The sequence below is a fragment of the Jaculus jaculus genome, chromosome 7 (genome assembly GCF_020740685.1).
Source record: "Jaculus jaculus isolate mJacJac1 chromosome 7, mJacJac1.mat.Y.cur, whole genome shotgun sequence".
Lineage (NCBI taxonomy): Eukaryota > Metazoa > Chordata > Mammalia > Rodentia > Dipodidae > Jaculus > Jaculus jaculus.
Window position 1 is genome coordinate 94,440,941 of NC_059108.1, and position 22,990 is coordinate 94,463,930.

The 22,990-nt window shown below is 37.0% G+C and overlaps 1 protein-coding gene across 4 annotated transcripts in view; it reads left to right on the top strand.

Moving 5' to 3' along the window:
- Positions 1-22,990, top strand: part of Lrfn5 (leucine rich repeat and fibronectin type III domain containing 5) — a 297,517-nt gene that overhangs the window by 85,462 nt on the left and 189,065 nt on the right. The gene's annotated exons all lie outside the window — the stretch shown is intronic.

The window sequence follows — 22,990 nt, forward strand, 5'->3', positions numbered from 1 at the left end:
AGAGGTATGATGGGGTGGCTCTCTCCTTAGGATCTGCATCTATCTGAAAAAGACAAGCAGATTCTCCAATGGAGAGTGAGTACCAGGACAAATGAAATAACCCTTACTTTTTTTTAATAGAGAGTTTAATAGGTGTAGGCCCTCTTGTAGCCCATGATTGATGGTAGCTTGATATTGGAGAGAAGGTTTATGTTTGGATATGGTTCTGACATGTTTCCCAGTTCCAGCTATGGGTCCAGTACCACTGAGGGGTAAGTTAGCCAAATAAAGAGCAGTTGGTTTCCCACCACGGCTGTGTGCCACTATTGTACTAGTATGGGCATCACAACTGGTTATTTGTTGCTAATTAGGTTAGACAATGAGTTGCTTGGAGAGATATTGGTTATTTCCCCCAGTCGCCCATGTAGCACCTTTTGGTACCAAATACGCTGACTGTCTGGGGACTGACTCTCTCCTGGCTTCCAGCCATGCCCTTCATTTTACAAGTCAGCTGCATACAGTGTCTTCAGCAATAGGGTCTTACCACTAACCTTTGGTGGGTCATCAAGTATTCTGACAGAAATCTGTCATTCTTTTAGGAAACCTTGTAGGTTTCTCTGATCCAAAGCTCATTGTGGATGATAGCCCCATGCTGGTACTTGGAGTCACAGGTCAGTGCCCACTAAAAAAAGGAGGAAGAATATAACTAATATACAAGAGTTAGGGACGGGAAAGAGAGGGGGGGGGAGGGAAGATGTAGAAGGTTTAGGTTAGATTGTTCCTAACCTCTCCAGTGTCTTGTGGTTCACGTGTTTCCTATAAGGGCCTGGTGAGGGTTATAGGCACTTAAAGCTATAAATTTACCTCTTAGGACTGTCTTCATTGTGTCCCAGAGATTTTGGTATGTTGTATTCTCATTATCGTTTGATGATATAATTTTTTTTTATTTCCTTCTTGATTTTTCATTGCCATATCCATCATTTAGTAGTACATTGTTAGTTTCCATGATTTTGTGTATGCTATATACCGTTTCTTGCTATTGATTTGTAGTTTGTTTCCATTGTGGTCAGATAGAATGCAAGGAATTATTTCAATTTTCCTGAATTTGTTAAGATTTGCTTTGTGTCTTAATATATGGTCTATTTTAGAGAATGTTGCATGTGCTGCTGAAAGGAATGTATATTCTGCAGCATTTGGATCAAATGTCCTGTACATAACTGTTAGGTCCATTCTTTCTATGACATCATTTAGTCCAGATGCCTCTCTGTTTATTTTTTCCCAAGATGACCTGCCAATTGATGAGAGTGGGTTGCTGAAGTCACCCACTACTACTGTGTTTGGTGTTATCTGTGACCTTAGTTCTAATAGCATTTGTTTGATGAATTTGGGGCCCTTATGTTAGGTGAATATATGTTTAAGATTATAATGTCCTCTTGTTGGAGGGCGTCTTTACTCAATATAAAGTGGCCTTCCTTATCTTTCTTAACTAATGTTAGACTGAAGTCTACCTTGTCAGATATTAGGATAGCAACCCTTGCATGTTTTCTAGGTCCATTTGCTTGTAACACCATTTTCCAACCTTTTACCCTAAGATAGTGTCTATCCTTTGTAGAAAGGTGGGTGTCTTGGAGGCAATAAATTAAAGGATCCTGCTTTTTAACCCAGTCTGAAAACCTATGTCTTTTGGTTTGGGCATTGAGGCCATTGATATTAAGAGATATTATTGAAAAGTGCATATTCCTTTTTGACATTTTTTTTTTTTTTAGTTCTTCTGGTTTTACCTTTGCTCCCTTGTGTTAACTAGTATTTGAGTATTCTTTGTTTATTTCTGGTTCCTTATATGCATGCTTTTCTTTTTATTCAGCATGAGGATTTTTTCAAGTATTTTCTGTAGAGCTGGTTTTGTCTTCAAATACTGCTTTAACTTGCTTTTGTCATGGAATGTCCTTATTTCTCCATCTATTTGAATGGATAGCTTTTCAGGATAAAGTAGCCTTGGTTGACAATTGTTATCTTTCAGAACTTGGAATATATCACTCCACACCCTTCTGTCTTTTAAAGTTTTTGTTGAGTAATCTGCTGTAATCCTGATTGGCTTGCTTTTGTAGGTAACTTGTATTTTCTCTCTGACTGCTTTCGATATTTTTCCTTTGGTTTGTGTGTTTGGTAGTTTGATTTTAATATGGTAAGGAGAAGATCTTTCCAGGTTTTATCTGGCTGGGGTTCAAAGGATTCCTGTATCTTCATTTGCAACTCTTTTCCAATTTGGGGGAAGTTTTCTTCTATCATTTTTTTTAAATATTTATTTATTTATTTGAGAGAGACAGACACAGAGAGAAAGACAGATAGAGGGAGAGATAGAGAATGGGCGCGCCAGGGCTTCCAGCCTCTGCAAACGAACTCCAGATGCGTGCGCCCCCTTGTGCATCTGGGTAACGTGGGACCTGGGGAACCGAGCCTCGAACCGGGGTCCGTAGGCTTCACAGGCAAGCGCTTAACTGCTAAGCCATCTCTCCAGCCCACGTTTTCTTCTATCATTTTGTTGAAGATGCCTACTATGCCTTTGAAGTGAAATTCTTCTCCTTCTACTATGCCCTGAATTCTTATATTTCATCTTTTCATAGTGTCCTAAATATCTTGAAATCCCCACTCTTACTTTTCTATTAGTTTGTCTTTCACCTTGTTGGACTGTATTAGATCTCCCACATGGTCTTCTAGCTTAGATATTCTGTCCTCTCCTTCATTCGATCTACTGGTGAGGCTTTCTACAGAGTTTTTTATTTCATAACTGTGTTCTTTATTGCAAGTAATTCTAATTGGTTTTTCTTTATCATTTCTATTTCTTATTTATGTCTAGTATTGAACTTTTATTTCATTAAATTGGTGTTTTGTGTCTTCTTTGCTTCCTTTGATTTCCTCTTTGAGTTCTTTGAACATATTTATAATCATTCTTTTGAAATCTTTCTCATACATTTCCTCTAACTCATTCTCATTGGAGGTCATTTCTGATGAATTAATACTTTTTGGTAGATATATGTTGTCTTGATTTTTGGTGTTTCTTGTGTTATAATGTATATACTTTTGCATCCTGGATTATTTAATGATTGGATTTTCTAGCTAGCTGGATATTATTAGATGTATCAATCAATATGATGCTATATATCTTCAGGGTAGTTGCTTAAGGCCCTAGGTGTGGCTCTCAAGACTCTCAGAGAATCTACAAAAGTGACCCTAGGTATTCAGTTTGCCTGCTATGAGAGTATTCACATAGGCTGATTGGAACCAAATGCAGATAGTTTCTGAAATTTAACTAAACAATGTACACTTTCAATGAAAAATAGCACAAAGTATTTATCCAAAGTATTTATGACAACCATCTCCTCTGCCTGTCCCTTAGGCTGTGTGGTGCCTCACCTACTCACTTAATCCTGACAACCAGGAGGTTAAGATTTGTGGTCTGTAGAGGGTTCCAAGTCAGTTTTTGACTAGGTGAGACCCTTCCCTAATTTATAACAGAAGAGGAAACAAAGCCACTATAAATCAAGAAGTAACAAATAACAAGCCTAAAATACAGTTTATTTAAGAATGGCAAATCTGACTGTCTGTCAGATTTAACATATAATTTTTCCTGATATGGAAAGTGCAGTTAGCACTTTTGGTTCAGGCCTATATACCAGGTTTATTAGGCGGGTACTGACCTGGTGTAATCCCAGTTACCTTTTGGGATGATTTTGGTCTCAGTTATTCTGCTTCTGCTTGTGTCCTACTGTTGTTTCAAGTAGGCATGGCTGGGTCCCTGGACAACTCCTCTGTTTGCTGAAGCTGGGCACTGGCGGTGGGGAAGAGAGGCTGCCTATGCTGCTCTAGTTCTTTCACTATTCCACGTGTTCTTCTACCTTGTGATCTGCTCTTCCCTTGTTCAGTGCCGTTCTCCCTTCCTGTTTCTTGAGTTTGAGGAGAGCTCCGGTGTTAGTGGAAACTCCACTCACCTGGTTTTTCCTGTGGCTCAACCTGAGCCTGGCAGCTTGCCGCCACTGTCGCCACCGTGGTCCGTTGACCTGCTGGTGTCGCTTCTGCCAGCCTGTGTGGGCTCTGGATGTTCTGGATCTCTCCTTCTTCTCTGCTGCCATTTCACTTTCCTATACACCTCACTTTTTAGTAAAAATGTGTATTTTGCTGGATGATTATTATTTTTTTTTTTTGGCTTTTTGCCCCCTAGTCTGCTTTGGCATGGTACCTATATTGCCATCTTTACTGGAAGTCTCCAGAAGCCAATATTTTTAAAACTTATTTTCAATGGCCCAAAAATATGTTCTTATTCTTTTTGTATTACATGCTTAAAATTTTATCATTTTAATTTTATGATTTATAATTTAATATATATTAATATAATTTTATAATTGCCATAATGTATGTGTTAAAATATGTGAATATGATCATAGATTTTTCTTTCTTCTTTGAGTTCTTTTAATTATTTCTTAAGTATTTTTGGGCTATGTTTCTTGGTTTTGACAATTTTCACATGTGCCCTTTGAATGACTCAACCTTATTAAAGTAGTCTCCTTTTTTAAAATTTATTTTTATTTACATATATATATAGAGAGAATGGGCAAATTAGGGCCTCCAGACACTGCAAACAAACTACAGACATATGTGCCATCTTGTGCATCTGGCTTACATGGGTCCTGGGGCGTTGAACCTGGGTCCTTATGCTTTGCAGGCAAGCTCCTTAACCACTGAGCAATCTCTCCAGTCCCGAGGTCTCCTTTTCTTTATTAAGTGATTTTTATGTTAAAGTATATTTCTACTTAAGTTAGATGTATATTAGAATCTCTTCAATTGGTAGGTTCTAACTTAGAAAACAGACTCTGTTGCATGTTTCTATGATGTCTTAGAGAAAGCCTATTTGCAATAATTTTTCATGCTGTAGGGATATGAGTAATGTGACGGGGAAAACATATCCGTTTTTCCTTTGGCATTGATCATTAAGTCATGACTGAGAAAGCTCAGGGTGATGGGAGTCGTTCAGGGGCATGAGAAAGGAATGTGGACGGGAGCACTGCTTTTGTGCCCATGGGCTCAAAAACTAAGCAATACCATATGACTTTTAGAAAAGCAGAACTATAAGACCCACTTTATAGCCCTTAATTTGGGATCTGCCTTTCTGACAATCTGTCCACTGTAAACTAGGAGAATCCTTAGGAGGAAGTCCTGGCACAACCTAGTAGAGCTGTGGCAAGTGGAAGCAAAGCAAACTGGTCCATCAGAGAGGCAGCATTTGTTCTGAGGGCCTATATTAATTTGACTGCTGATAAATACACAAGGTGAACAATTGAAGAACTTCAGTTAGATTTGGTAACTATTATTAACATTACTCTATCATAGCACAAGCTAATGAAGCCTAGAGACTTTAGCCTTGTCTATTTTACAATGATACCAGGGCTCTGAGAATTAAAACAAAACAAAACAAAACAAACAAACAAAAAAAAAAAACTAACTTCTGCACATTCTTTCCCTTCAACAAAGAATATTAGAAATGAGAATTAAATCTGGCTAGCAATAAGTATGGCCTCACTACCTTCTCTAGGAACATAAGAAGGTTAAAGATAATATGATTTTTAATAACTTTGGCAAAATAATGTTTATGCTAATACAGAAATAGTGAGAAATCTTTTGCATTAAAAGAAGTCATTTGATTGAAAAGTCACCAAAAAGGACTGAGTTAATCTGAAATGAATGTGCCAGCATCTGACCTAGTTATTGGAGGAGATTTTCAAATTTCATGGCAATTCTCAAGGAGGAAATAAATGAAATTCCATATTTAAGAAATGATTACTATTTTAGGACTGCCATGTAGCTACCAAATTCTGCTGATGTCAACATTTATTTACAAATATAATGCAATTGTTTAATTAGTCATTAAACAATCTAATTATTTTTATTACTTCACTAAATTTATTCCAATATTTTAACATAAAATTTGATGAAGGGCTCTGATTTGTGTAATATGTGCTTCCAGTGAGAAATTGCATATACTAACAAAATCAAAAAGAGAAATTCTCAGAAAAGAATGCTTCTGAAAAATAGCATTGAAATTTCTCCTTCTATTTTCTTTAAGCAATTAAAACAACCTCTAGCACCATGATATGGAAATATTTGTTTATGACAAATGTATATATTATTATGATATTACTTTTTAGACAGTGCTTTTTGTTTTCTTTTAAAATTTCATTATTGTTTATACAGAATGGCTTTATGAACAATGGCAGTAAAACAATTGGATTTTGTTGTTGTTTGTACATATTTTATTTTCTTGGCTAAATTGTTTTCTATTTTGAAAATGGCACACAGGGACAGGGGAGATGACTGTGTGTATAAGGCTTCTCACTATCCAAGCATGAGGGCCCAAGAGGGCCTGATTCTGTTTCCCTAGTGGATTTATTGATAGAATAATTATACCTGACGTTCTCCTCTGGCCTCAGTGAGCACTACCTGCATACATGCATCTGTACACACATATACATATGGTACAAACACACATTCACACACCTGCAATGGCAAACAAGGGCTGCAAACATGGATCAGTGTGTAAAATGTTTGCTGTATAATCATGAGTGACCAACTTCTGGTATCCTAATCACCTGCATAAAAATACCAGGCTTGGTAGTATATGATTTTAATCTCAGATCTTGGGACACAGAGATAGGCAGCTTCTTGGGGCTCACTACCTAGCCAGATTGACCAAATCAGTGACATGTAGGTTTAGTGAGAGAATTCCTTTCTCAAAACATATGATGCGAAGCTACTGCGGAGACAACTGATCCTCCTCCAGACTCCATACACACACACACACACACACACACACACACACACACGTACATACACCTGCACAAGCACACCCATATACAGTAACATGTAAATACACATAGCACACACAAATGCCTGCCACAGAACAATAAAATAAATATTAAACTGTCACACTGAAATTTTCCTTTTCTTTCTTTTTCATTGGGGAAATACTTATTTTTAGATACCAATCTTATACTATATATATTTCCCAGAATATATGGCCATGATCACATTATCATTTAATGGGAGCAACCTTTGAAAATCCTCTTAATTCTCCAAAGTGACTATTGCTAAGTAATACAATAGTCAACATTCTTTCTTATCACAATTATTATTGCAGATATTTAAAAACCTACCTCATACTGTAAGTTTTCCATTATTTTCCTTTACCATTTAAAAGTTCATTACTGAATGCTAATACAAATATTAAACATAACAGTGGAGGTTGTTTAAAAGTAATCCAAATGAGGATTCTGTTACTCATTAAAGCATCCTCCTTTGGAAAATAGGATTGGTAAAATTATAGTGCAATAACCTTAAATGTAGATAATACCAGCGTTCTTAGCAACTCAGTCCAATATATCTAATTGAAATTTGTATAAATGTAAATTAGTGTAAGAGGATGAAATAATATCTAATCAAATTATTTTTCAAAAGATTGCAATAAGTTTTTGGTCAAAACCTAAACTTTGTTCATTTTGTATATATTCTGTGTTAATTCTAATTGCACCATTGTGATGTGTATGTATATACAGTGTGCAGAAAATGTAAAACTTTGATTATAACTGTAGATTATGTATGATGGCATAGCTTGATGTTCTGCTTGTGAAATTTGAAGGTGCAATCAAATGCTACTAGTTTTGATTTTACAGAAGCTATCTGAAACATGAAGCCTTCCTGTGCAGTACTCACTAAACAACCTTTTTGTATTTAGGCATTTGCATCAAATTGCTGGACAAGGTTAATAGCTACATTAATTCACCAATTTTCAAAGACTATTTGGGGAAGGTTGAGTATATAATTTTTTAGCTCTATTTACATCCCAAAGTAGAAAGATTAAATTTATATTTACTAGAGCTATTCACAAAATACACTTTTATATATTGTCAAAACAGGGCAGGAGAGTAAATCATACAGAAAATAAACAATTATACTATTCTGTAAAAAAATAAAAATAAAAATAAAAGTATGCCTTATTGAATATCACTCTAAACTAAGCAGCTCCACTACTTACCCCATGACTTTCTACTCTGTGATCATGACCTCAGTATCCGAGATACAAGGAGTTTGCACCTTCTCAGGGAAAAAGGAAGCATGTTTTAAAAGAAGAAATCTATGAAAAAACTGCAAAAGCATGCAAGAATGTCCACTGGACTGTGTTTCTTGAATTTAAGTTAAGAATATTTTTCTCCACTCCTTAGTATGTTTCTCTAAATGTCCAGGCCATCTTTAGAGATCAATAGTGATCAAGTGATCTGTGTAGTTTGGGGACTATTTATTGTCTCCTCAGTATTCCACATGATTTTCTTTGCCTGATTCACATTGTCTCATCTTGTCATTACATAATTTCTGGTCCCATATTGCTTATACTTAGGATTTAATGAGAAGCATGTCTATTTTTCAAAACTTGTCATTCTTTTGAATATCATTTTCATTATTCCTGTTTTCAAAATATATTGTTACCTATCTTATCAGCTAGGTAGTAAGCCTATTTCTTACACTTTATACTTTTATTTAAATTGAGGGATTGTGTCACTTTCCTGTTATACTTCCTTTTTTATGAATACTATAGGCAATAAATGTCTCTCTAAATATATTTCAGGAGAGGAATTAAAGTTTTCTATTACATAAGTTAGTAATGTGATACAATTCTGGTGAAATAAGATTATTGTAAATAATTAGGTTTCTGAAGTCTGTCTGCTCATCAATTCAGTTCTGTTAAAGGGGTAAAGAAAAACTTAAAACACATTTGGTTGAAGCACTGTGTGTAAAGAGTAAATTACTACTTTTTGAGTAGTTCACTTATTTGTTTCTAGAAGCTTTTAAATTCTAAAAAGTATCACTTTTCAAAATGAGAAAGTAACAATTTTTCCTATAAATTAACTAATATAATTGCAAATGAGCCTCAAAAATCTATTTGGCATAAAATACAAACACATAAATTAAAAAAAAACAACATATCATATTACTCTATGCAACAGCTGTGTCCTCTACTTTCTTGGAAACTGCAAAAGATGCATGGACTCTAATGCCATCATAGTTTCCAATACTCAAAATGTCTGAGTCTAGGTTGTTAAAATTCTTGAAGTGACTCAGGTAAGATTTTAATTGCTTAGAAATGACATTATTGCAATTTATGGTTGTGGAGCAGACATAAAACAATACATACTGCTCTGTACTCTAGATAACTTTAGAAAACATTCTAGCATGACCATCAGTATTTTGGTGATTAGTTCTGTATCACACATGCACACATACACACCCATACACATACACACACACATACACACATAAACAGAGCAGACACAACAATTATAGAATCATATCCAATACTGCGTAAGTCCTTTTTCTAGTATGTTACTACATTTTATTTATTTTTTGTCTCTTTTAAATCCACTTTTCTCATTATTTATATCCCACTGTGTCCCTAATATAGACTACCCATATTAGTTATGACAGCATCATGTATTGAAGTTATGAAATATCTTACTCTTTTCTCATTGAGCTAAAGTATCATCCATAGTGTTCCTTTTACTATTTTTTTTTTAATTTTTAAAATAGTTTTAATTATGTATTTTGCTATTTTATTTATTTCTGTGTGAGAAAGAAATGAGACAAAGTGAGAGAGAGAGAGAGAGAATGGTTATGCCAGGGCCTCCAGCAGCTGCAAATGAACTTCAGACACATGTGTTACCTAGTGTATCTGGCTTACTTAGGTCCTGGGCAAAGTCACCTGGGTTCCTTGGCTTGGCAGGAAAACACCTTAACCACTAAGCAATCTCCATAGCCCTGTATTCTTTTTATTTTACATGTAATAGTGAAATCTACTCCTAGATTCTGTCCCTGTATCCTTTCTCTATATATGTTGCAGCACCATTGATTTAAAGTAACATATTTAGGGGTTAGAAAGCAGCACATGGCAAAGCCCAGCTACCAACTGTGGCTTGTGCCCCCAACCTGCGGGGCCAATGTTACGCGGGGTGGTCGAGGAGGGCTGCAACCTGAAAGAACGGGCGGGAAAGAAGAAGGAGACCAAGCGGAGGTTTTGTCAAGGTCTCATTTAATATTGGATTTTTTAGCTCTTTTATACTCAACCAGCAGGTAGGACAATAAGGGGGGAAAAAGGGGGAGGGGGTACAAGGAAGGAGGAAGTAGGGCCACCTGGCCGTAATCTTCTGGAACATCTTCTCCGAATCTCTCTTGTGACGACTCCCAGAGCAGCTGCTTGTTCTCGGGGGAGGGGCTGCATGAGGGCTGCTAGTTCTCTTTTGTCCTCAGGGCAGTGAGGGGCCATATGAAGGCTGTTAGTTCTTCTTTTGTCCTAGGGTGGTCAGGTCATGGTCTCTGACATTTCCTCCCTCTTTATATAATTGAAATGGGCGAGGTACCCTGTTTTAGGCTATATGGTATGCTTCCAATCCCAGCACCAGTTACTGAAGATGGCCCGCCTGTCTTAAGCTATGAGGGCTGCCTCCACTCCTGGATCAACAATAATCCCGTCATTGGCCACGATCACAGCTCATGGAAGGTGATCCGCCTGTCTTAGGCTATGTGGATGGCCTCCAGGGAATGGGCCCTACAATATTCTCGTCTCTGGCTGCAGCCATAGCTTAGCGGTGTGCCCCTGGGCTTGGTACCATAATAAGCCCGTCATTGGGAGCCTCGCAGCCATTTAGGGAATCAAAACCATGACCTGTTGTCAGCCAAGGGAGAAAAATCAAGTCGGGCTGAAGGAGAGCCGAGGGGTGTCTCATCTGTTTGGCCCTCTTCTTCTTGTAGCTGTAATCTGTGGTAATGGACAGACACCGAATTTCTGGTGGCAGAATCAACCTGTTCTTTGACAAAAGAAGTTAGTCGTTTAAATGCCCAAGGTCCAAAAGAAAGAAGAAGGAGGAGTCCTACAAAGGGACCAAAAATAGAGGGGAGTAATGTGGAAAACAGAGGAGAAGAGGAGAACCAGTTTTGGTACCATGACTCCTGCTTTTCCCAGTTATGCTTTCGTTCCTCCAAACTGGAACTGACCTTGTCAATACTATGTTGAACTAGGCCAGTTTTGTCCGTATAAAAACAACATTCTTCCTTAAGTGCAGCACAGAGTCCCCCCTCTTGTAGAAAGACTAGGTCTAGCCCACGTCTGTTTTGGAGGACTACTTCAGACAAAGATACCATAGAGTCCTTTAAGTCTTGAAGACCCTTTTGTAATTCCTGCAAGTCCTTATCTATTGCCAAAGAGAGTTGATTATATTGTTGTTGGGAGGTGACTAATGAAGCGGGCCTGTGCCTGCTCTGGCGGCACCCAACCCCAGGATAACAGCAAGAGTGATGGCAGTGATAGGCTCTCATTTGGCACGTGACGGAGATGTTCCTCCCTCCCAAAAATGGAGGAACTCATCTTTGGAATGTATTGTTAGCTTGGGGAAGAGTTGTACAAAGACACAATAATCTTTGTGAGCTAAGAAGGTGGAAGTTACAATGTAAGGAGTGAGACCAGTAGAGCATGCGAAGTAAGTGCCAGCAGGGGCAACAATATAGAGAAAGTTAGAGTTAACAACATGAATTAGATTGCAGGTTGTTTGAAGCTCTATAGGGGGAAGCATGGATGGACCCAGGAGGCACACCCCACACCCTGATACCTGGGTGACCGAGAGGCCAACCCCATCTTGCCATTGCCACCATAAAGCCATGGTGTCATTGGTCACCATTTATTCTGCATATAAGGCTATCCCTTCATAAAAAGGGGGTCGAGGTGAATAACATACCCAGCATTCCTGAAATTAAGATATATTGGTCTGATGTATGGCCTCTATAGAGGCATTAACCATGGTCAGAATAAGGTCTGCCGATGAAGGCAATCCTAACGGTAGGGTAGGTTGAAATAGAGTGACGTCAGTAACAGCTTGTGGTGTTGAGAGAGGGGGGGGTTGTATGTTTTTAGCCTGGCTGGGAGGAGGCTGATGAAGAAGGGGATTTGGTCCTATAGAAACTTTAGAGAATTGAGGGTTTTTTTTAAGAAGTTTAATTTTAAAAGTGAGGCTGGGGTCTGTCCCAGAAACATATAACCTAAGGCCCCACTCAAATCCTCTATGGTTTTCCCATTGTGCTTCCTTTCCCTTTTCTGTGAAGGATATCAGTATGGGGTTGCACCAATTGTTACATTTTTTCAGGGGAAGTATCCTAATTCCTCCTTGCCTCCCAAGGAAGGTCTTGGGTAAGTCTTTTTCCTCTGTTGGGTATTTTCTTTTTACTGTAACATAGTTGCATGGAGAGGAGGGATGCCAGTACCCATCTCCAGTAGTCTCACATCCCCAGGAAGCACAAAAATAATCTTTATTATAGCCACAATAATTTGATGTTCTTGGCCTATGGGAAGGTCCGGGGCAGACATAAATTGGGACCGTGGTGAGAAGGGTTCTATCAACCGCGCTGCTACACCCTTACTGGGGAAGGTATTGACCTCCAGTATTTATGGGTTTGCTTTGTGGCCAGAAATGGTTTGGGGTGCCCCACAGTGGGTTGGCTCCTAAGGCGAGGGCACATAGGTCCACTTCTAGAGTGGGCCAGGGGGTTTGATGACTTACCTGAGAGGTGGCATTAACAACGTCATTGGCCTCATTTATTATTTGCCACGTGTAGTTAAATACCTGATATATTGTTCTTGTGGCATTAGTCAGTGAATGTAAGGTTGTCAATAGTAGGACCAGTATCTTGGTGGTCTCCATTGTTCTGACTTTCCTGTAACAGAGCACAATTAAGGAATTTCTCAGGGTTTTCCCTGGGTGGGTTATATAGCTTTATTAATCTCTCAGGTAGCCACCTGGCGTTGCTGCATTATGTATCATAGACACATGCGTGTCCCTTGCCCCAGAGAAGCACAGGGTCAGGTCCCTGCCATTTGAGTGTCAAGGGGTCCTTCCAAAGGGCTTGTGCATAGTTATCAATAGTGGAGGGGTGCCATAGACAGTCTGCAGCAGATCTCCCTTCTTGATCTAATGTAAGGAAGTTTATTACAAATAATGCATGATTAAGCAGATTTTTATAGTTTCCTGTAAGTGGGTATAGTATTCCCCCACTCGACTGTAGTTTGGTAATGGTATTTTTGAGAGTTTGGTGAGCTCTTTCAACAATTCCTTGTCCCTGTGGATTATAGGGAATGCCTGTGATGTGTCTGATGCCGAGCTGTAAGCAAAATTGTTTAAATGTGTTAATTGTTTACCCGGGCCCATTATCTGTCTTTATTGTTTTAGGTTGAGGGAGGACTGTTAGGCAAGTGAGAACATGATTAATTACATTTTTTGTGGCTTCCCCAGATTGGAGGGAGGCAAAGATAAATCCACTATATGTATCAATGGTGACATGGATAAACTTTAGTTTGCCAAAAATTGGCATGTGGGTAACATCCATTTGCCATAGTTCCCCAGGAATAAGCCCGTGGGGGTTTACGCCTAAATGTGCCTCAGATAAGAAGGTTAAACATCCTTTGCATTGACGGACTATTTGTCTGGCTTGTTCCCTAGTGATGTGGAATTTTTGCCTAAGTGTCTGAGAATTGAGATGGTGTAAATTACGGGTGGCCTGTGCTTGTTGTAGGGGGTCCGGTGACTTAAGGTCAGGATTCTGCATGAGACCTATAAGTTGTGTAGCTTGGTCCACCTGTCTGTTGCCTTGAGTCAGGGGTCCTGGCAACCCAGTGTGTGCCCTTATGTGTCCTATAAAAAAGAGGTGGACACAGTTATGAATGAGAGACTGAAGAGTGGAAAACAGGGGGGCGGCGCTGGTTGTGGGCTTAATATAGGGGGCTGTTTCTAAGAGGGGAACAGAGTAGGCTAGATATGAGCTGTCAGTGTACAGATTAAAAGGCGAATGTGGTAAGACCCTAAAGACTTCAATAATGGCTTGTAAATCAACTAATTGAGCTGAGGAATATGGTGTAATCAGTGGAGTTACTTTACCATTAATAGAATAAGTGGCCCTGCCATTGGAAGAGCCATCAGTAAAGACCAGATCAACAGCCGGGATTGGAAGATGTTTGGTAATATTTGGAAAAATAATAGGTGTTTTATGTAGAAATTGGATTAATTTATCTGGTGGGTAATGATTAACCATCCTTCCCTGGAAGGACACACAACTTATTGCCCATTGATCATCATTCTGAAGTAACTAGGATACTTGGGATGTATTGTATAGGGTTATTATAACTTCTGGATCCTTCCCAAATAGTTTTCAAGATTGTTCCCTCCCCAAGCAAATCAGTTGTGCTACTAAGGATGTATAGGTGGGGAGGACCTTGGGAGGGGTGGCGGGTAAATGAACCCATAAAAGGGGGTTGCCTTGCCAGAACAGTGCAGAAGGAGAAAAGGGGGTAGGGAGGATCATGAAATGTAAAGGCTTGTCAGGGGAAAAATAAGTAATGAACTGGGCAGAGATAGCTTGCTCCACCAAACCCAAGGCATGGGCCACTTGCCCCTGACCTGCGGGGCCAATGTTACGCGGGGTGGTGGGGGGGGGGGCTGCAACCTGAAAGAATGGGCGGGAAAGAAGGAGACCAAGCAGAGGTTTTGTCAAGGTCTCGTTTAATATTGGATCTTTTGGCTCTTTTATAATCAACCAGCAGGTAGGGCAATAAGGAGGGGAAAGGGGGAGGGGGTACAAGGAAGGAGGAAGTAGGGCCACCTGGCCATAATCTTCTGGAGCATCTTCTCGGAATCTCTCTTGTGATGTCTCCCAGAGCAGCTGTTTGTTCTCGGGGGAGGGGCTGCATGAGGGCTGCTAGTTCTCTTTTGTCCTCAGGGCAGGGAGGGGCCATATGAAGGCTGTTAGTACTTCTTTAGTCCTAGGGCGGTCAGGTCATGGTCTCTGACAGGCTTGCACTTATAAATATGGTCATATTGGAACTTCGTAGTACCCATTCATTTTCTGATTTCTGCCTTCTTTCTAGAACTTGGCTAAAGTTAAATGTTTATGGCAGAGAATAGCCACAAAGTCCCTAAATGACTAATTAGGTAACTACTGGCCAAGTACACCATTAAGAAAAAGTTTTCTATTGGTTAACTATCTACATATGCTAATTATTTTAAGAAGTACATGATATACTGGTGTCATATGAATTATAAACTTTATAAAAACAACAAATCCAATTTTTCAGCAGAGTACTGTCCTTTTAATGTAGAAATATATAGTCAAATATTTTATAATTTCCAGTTTTATCATTCATAAAGTGATTTTTAAAGAAACCATCCCTAATATACACCATACCACATTGGATTTTAAGCATTTTATTTTGACTTTAGGATATGCCAGATGCAAAAGGAAACAAAGATTACTATGATACCCCTACAAGGTACATGCTAACCACCTCCAGAAACTATTGCTAAATGACCACTTTTGTTAATTCATCATCTACTGTCTTTGTACCTCTATTTAAAAAAGTTCATAAGTTTAGCATCCTTTTATTTCATCTATAAACATTTTAAGTTGCATTACTAAACAATTACTCTTAAAACATCTTCCGTGGGCTGGAAAAATGACTCAGTAACTAAGTTTTATGAACAAGCACAAGGAGCTGAAAAGTCCTGAGACTGCCTGAGTTCAAATCTCCAGAGCCCACATAAACAGCTGGTTATCACCATGCATGCCTGTAACCATAATCCCACAGAGGAGTAGACATCAGGTAATCACCTCCAATCTCATGAAAAAAAAAAAAAAAAGGTCAGCCCTGGTATCAGTAAGAAACTTTATCTCAGAATAGGAACTGATAAAAGAATAATGTAGCAGGACATTTGATTTTCTGATCTGGTTGTTTGAGACAAGTAGACCCTGACACAGGTGAGTTCATGGAACAACACAAGAACACAAGGACACATATGTGTGCATACATACCACACATATACACACATAGCACAGTGCAACACACACACACACACACACACACACACACACACACACACACAGTCCAAAATGAAACAAAAGAAAATCTCTAAAAAAGAGAAGGTAATGGCAGAGATTTTATATCTATATCTATCTATATCCATATTTATATTTATATCTATATCTATATCTATCTATCTATCTATCTATCTATCTATCTATCTATATCTATATCTATCTATCTATCTCTATCTCTATCTCTATCTCTATCTCTATCTCTATCTCTATCTCTATCTCTATCTCTATATCTATATCTATATCTATATCTAGATCTATATCTGTATCTATCTATATCTATCTATCCATATCTATACATATGTAATTTACTCTGGTAGGTTAGCTCATTGGAATCTTGTAGTTGCCTATACATCTAGGTAGCTTGTTCTTAGGATCTTTATGACAGGCTCCTGAGTACTGACATAACAGGCAAGTTGCCTACCTGACATTTATGTAGATGCTAGGATCTGAAATCCTCTCATCATAGTTGTGCCATGCATGTTTTATCCACTGAGCTATCTCAAAATCACAGTGAGCCATTTCCCCAGCCTTGTATTTTTCAATATATCAAATACCCAGTCATGGATCAATTTTCCACAGTTGCTTTATTAACACTCTATTCATAATTTGTTTATTTTACCTAAGATCCAAATAACCTAAACACATTATATTGAGCTGCTATTTCATAAAACTATGACTACTTGTTGTGGTGGTTTGATTCAGGTGTTCCCAATAACCTTAGGTGTTCTCAATGCTAGATTCTCAGCTGATGGAGATTTGGGAATTAATGCCTGCTTGAGGGAGTGTATTGTTGAGGGCTGGCTTATGGTTGTTATACCCAGTTTCCCAATGCCAGTGTTTGGCACACTGTCCTGTTGCTATGGTCCACCTTATGTTGGCCAGTGTTGACATCCAACCTTTGTTCATGTCATCATTTTCCCTGCCATCATAGAGCTTCCCCCTCAACCCCATAAGCCAAAAAACCCTCTTTTTCCCACAATCTGCTCTTGGTCAGGTGATTTCTGCCAGCAATGCAAACCAGAATGCAACACTTATGTTTAGAGTAACAATATAGCACCTCTCATGCAGTGAGAGTTGTTCAGGTTTTATGAATGTCAAGATATGCTGATTCTTCCTTCCTCTGAAGAACTTTTTCCATGCTGATCCATTCTTTCTTCTAACTTGTCCATTTAAATAAAAATCTCTATTTTTTATATCTCTACTTTGAAAATTGATCAAACAGTGAGTGGAAATATTTATACTTTGCTTATGACTTCCTCTTTGCCAAGAGATAAAAACAGATATTCTGAAGAAATCATTTTACTGCAGAGAAGAAAAACATTGTGAACTATTAACTATGCACATACTCACAACACATATGTGCACTAAAGTAATGAATACTCACCAAATCAATAATATGAAGTTAAATAATAATATAGATATTTAAGTAATGTGTAAAATTGTTAGTTTTTTTCTCAAGAAACCTTCAGCTTCCTCTTTGTGTGGTACATATGTTGCAGATAGCAAAAAGAGGGTTGTTATACATATATTAGTATGACTCAGGACATTCCTACCTACAAATAAGACCTTGGAGATGAAGCTTAGTGTAGGAAAGAAGTGGAAAAACATTCTCTAAAAAGAGGGAAAGAATATGAAATTTGTTTTTCTTGAACTTGGCATGATGATCTATCTATCCATCCAACCATCTATCTATCAATTATCTATCTATCTATCTATCTATCTATCTATCTATCTATCTATCATCTATCTATCTATCTATCATCATCTATCTTCGTTTCAATCTATGACCTATGTTGTAGTTCCCTTCTAGTAGCTGGGACAAAGTACATGACCAAAAGCAGCTGATGGGAGGAAAGTTTTTATTTTGGCTTATATTCCAGAGACTGAGCATCACCTGTGCCACAGCAGGTAGAAAATAGCAGCAACAGAGTGAGCCCAAGAATGGCTAGGAGCAGCAGGTTACAACATTCCTAAACCCACCCCCAACAGCACACCTTGAGCAAGGTTTCACTTCCCAAATTGCCACCATCTGGGAACCAAGCATTCAACACATGAGTTTATATGGAGGTAGGGGTGGGGAGGATATGATCCAAATCACCACATTAAATCTATCCATCTACTAATAATTAAGCATCTCAATCTGAATATCCTAAGAAATGGATTTATGTCCTGGATTTATCATAACTGTGTTTCCATAAAATTATAAATATATTTTTTAGTACCAAAGTGATAGTTTTTAAATATAATTACAAAAATCAGATGTGATTACTTGGAAATTTCCTTAATTCCAAGACTGAAATAATGCATTAAAAAATCAATAATTAACATAAGCTCATAGGAATATATCAAAAGCAGAATAACAAATATAGAGCAGCAATGAAATTATAAGACTAAAGAAAAATCACAGACAACAGAGTCAGACCCAATATATTCAGATGTTGTTATGGTAATGACAGAATCAAAAAACAATACTTACATAAAGGAGAATAAAAAATATTTCTAGTAATAGAGAACTGTTAAAAATGTTCACTGAGTTTAGGATAAGGAAGTGACATACCATGCAATTAAAATAGATTATAAAATTAAAAGTCCTTAGAAAAGTAGCCAAACAATATGGAACAATTCACTGATCAAATTGAAGGGAGTTGTGAGGAAATTGCACAAAAATAAATGTGAATAGAAATGAGAAACATGCATGAAAATGTGAGAGACCTGAAGCATGCTTAGATAACCTAGATTGCCCAAACTGTATTAGAATCCTTCAGTCAAGTATATCTTCTCTTCACTTTTATATATAAAGTACTTAAAGACTTACAGGAAAGGATTAAAAGTCCCCATAAGTACTATAATTTTTCATAAGAAATAAGTAAACTATATCAATGAATTAGATTTAGATCTTAGCACATTTTCTAAAATTGGCTTAGTTATTCAAAATAAAATTATAAAAGGTTCTGATGGAAAATTTGACAATTATGAAATTTGAATAGAAGACAAAAGGTAATGATAAGACAAGATATATTTAAAACTTAAATAAGTTAGCTGGCATTGTTTTATAAATAACAACAATCATCACATGACTTTCAATTAAGAGGATGTGGTTGTCATGAGGCTTCCATGAGACATTATATAAAGGCTATTTTGAGCTGTATGACAATTTAAATTTGATCTCTTGTGCAAACTCTATACTTTCACTCTCTGTTCCATGAGTTTAAATTATCTCACAAACAAAAAAAAAAGAACCTAAAATCAAAAGGAAAATGAGACAACAAAGCAGAAAAAGGACTACAAGAAAAGAGGAGGTGGGTCCTTAGTGGATTCATGCTAAGTGAAAAGGGACAAAAGATAGCTGCTCAGGAATAGATCAAATTACAGTGTGTTATATATTGACATTCCCAACAAAATATATTTATGATGGCATACATCCTAAAATAAGAAAGAAAAATAAGTTAATTGATATGTTAATTACTTGATTAAATTATTTCACAATTTACATATATACTGATAAAACAAATTGTACCCAGTAAATATATAGAATTTTACATTACTAAAAGTAAAAGCAGCACATGGAATAGAAAAAATAAATAAATAAACTGTATTTATAAAAGAGAAAAAAAAAGTTATATTTGATTACCATTGAGATATTCAAAGGAAAAACCCCAAAGGAGAAACAAAGATTCTACAAACAAATGTGAAGAAATAGGTGTATGATACTTTTCATTGACGATCAGAATGAAAGCATACATTATTAAGAATGCTGTATGGACAATTTATTATTCATGTAGAGATTGGCCAATGTTTATGACTTTTTTATTGGACTTCAAATTTTTATTTTTTTAATTTTTGGAACATAAATATGACCTATAAACATAAAAATATATTTAATATTATGGGTAATCCAGAAAATTAAAAGATTAAAATAAGGTTAAATACCATTTCAAATCTACCCAGATTGGCAGCCAAAAAAAGCACCTATACATTAAGTTCTTAGAGTTTACACATCAGCAGCTTTGCTTGATTTTGAAAAGCAAATTGGTAGAAATTATTTGTGAAACAACTTGTAAATTTGAATATGTACATAACTGCCCTGGCAAGGGGGAGTTGAACAAGGACTCGAGGAGAAGCTAACCTGGGTGAAAAAAGGCATACAGACACAAGAAGGAGACCATGCTAGGTGTTTGTCAAGGCCTCAGAGTCTTTATTTTTTACACAGTGATTATATAGGGGAAGAAAAGTGGGGGAATAAGCTGGCTGACGTGATTTAGGGCTTTGGAATTGTCAGGAAACCTAGAGGGGTTGTAATTAGGTGTTCATCTAGTCTTGCCTCAATGGCTTAACATCCTGACTGCACCGGGCTTCACATCCTGACCATAAACTGGCCTTTTGCAGAAGATAAGATTCTGTAAGCTGTCTGCTGACCGACATTCCAGAAGTACCTAACAGAAAGCTGGATGGACCAGCTTTCTGAGTAATGAGTCAGCTTATGGCTTTTGCTCTATGGCTCCTGACACATAACTCAGAACTTGATAATTTCAGTATTTTCCCATGGAAATACCTCTTAGCATGAATGTGAAAATGACTAGTCCCATGGCTACATTTCTTTTAATGGAAAAAGTAAGAAACGTTAAACTATTCACTGACAAAGCTGTGAATATATAAATTAGAACACATTTATACAGGAGCATATAACAATGAAACCTGTAACTAAATAGATTGATATGTAAGTTTAAATTACTTAGTAGAAGTTCCATAAACTATATGAAGTTTGGTATAATTATGTCACAATAAAGTTGGAAAAGGGGGGAACATTTTAAGAAAGTGATTATTTTATATGGATAGGGAGTCAGAAGGCCTGGAACCTCATTGTTTTCTTAAGGTGCTCTGTAAAGACTTACATTATGAGTGTTCATAAGACAAAGTGAATGTTCAGGGAAGACCATCAGTAGACCAGAAAGGGAATGGACCCAATGCAAGCCTAATACAGAAAATGTACCCCAAATGTACAAACCATGGTTTTATTCACTTTTCAATAATGAGCTTTTCAATACAGTCAATATATTGCTAATTTATCTATGCATAACCTAAGAAGCTAATGCTTGATTCATAATAATCCTACAAGAGACATTACTGAAGTGGAACCTTTATCAAACTACAAATGAGTCAACTTCTCTAGTGAAATATCTTAATTTGCCATAGTGAACTGGTTACTTACTACAATAAAAATATATATATATGTGTGTGTGTGTGTATAAATATGACTCATATATATGTATATATAATAGGAGCTGATTTTTTCTAATGTACAAAAAGCATTAATATTTTATGTCTTTTGAGAAAGATGCTAAAAATCATAAATCTCCAAAAGTTTTCACCTCAGAAACAAATATAATTTATAACTCAAACAACTAAATAATATTTAGAACCATGTATAAAATATTGGTGGGAAAGGGTATACAAAGAGAAAAATATTTCCAGCATCCTTAATTCCACTATTCATCTGCTCATTAATTGAAAAAAAAATCATCATATTAAAATATTGTAACAGAAGAATATTAAAAGTAGAGCAAACATCATTCAAATTTAATGCTTCTTCCTATACATAACTGGGTATCTGCTCAACATTCTAATTGACATTGACTAAAAGTGGTTCTTATATTTTTAATAAACCCACCAATTCTTCTAAAAAGAAAAAAATCCTTTCTTGCTTTCCTTAGGCACAAGGTTATTTACCTAGAAAGTATGTAAAATGTCATTAAAGTCATATCAGGCAACTTTCATCATAAGTCCTAATTCCATAATTTTGCTAAATATAGGAATATTTGTTCCTTTTGTTTGTTTTCATCCTCCCACACCAGAAACAGAAAATGCCCACACTTAACATTTTGTAATGTATACAGAAAATGTAGACATTTTATGAGATGGAAGCAAGGGAAAGATACTATTAAGAGAACTATCTGTTGTTTAGATGTGACCAATTAAATCACTTAATTATAAAAAGTCACTTGACTCATTTTGATTTCTAATAAAGAGTAAATACTATATTTCTGGAGCCTACAAGCTGAAAGGGTTTGAGCCTGATGGGGAATGAGGATTAAAGAAAGACAGGAGAGAGAGAGAATGAAAGCAAGGACTCCGGTCCAGTGCTGAAGCAAGGACTGAAGCGAGGTTTATTTCACAGCATTACTTTTTATATCTTCTTACAAACAGTTTTTCCATGGACAAAAGTTCCATGAGTCTCACACAAGTTTCTATCAAAAAGCCCTTCCTGTTACAGAGTTTTTGCACTTTAATCACTTCTCAGTACAAAAGACTACTAAGACCAGCCAACTGGCTTCCGACACTGAATATAAATAATCCTGCTTACATGTAGGTGCTATAGTTTTGCTAAAGCCTTGCTATAGTTTTGCTAAAGTGTTGCTGCCAAAGACCACCTAGAGCTATGGATACAAGTCCAGCCAAAATGGCTCCTGACACTATATTTGCTTTGTTGAGCTTAAATGTCTTAATATTAATAGATTTACAAAGAGATCACTGTATGGTATAATTCTAGACTCTGAAGTTTAGTGTTTTACAATTCAACATATTGCTACTAGTAAGCATTGAGCTTATTAAAATTTAGCTAACAATATCATTAAATACCAAGTTAAATGTCTGTCTTTCCTTTGTTTGGCATGTGTTAGAATTAGGAGAGAAATTCCTCTTTCGCCAGTAACAAGCAGAAGTGTTCATTATTATAACCACTATACTGTATATATACTATATTTTAGTCACTTCACATTACTGAGATGAGCATCCAAACCAGGCATAGTTTAGAAGAGGAAAGGATTTATTTCAAGTTTATAAATCTGTGGGGGAGGGGTCTCATCCATGGTAGAAAAAGCTGCTTCCATATATTCAAGCAGAGAGAAACCATCACCAGCCAGAAAATACCAAATTCAACAAGCACACATGGGTGCAAGCCGCGTGGTAGGGTCGGGGGGGAGCAGGCTGGCAAAGTTTAAAC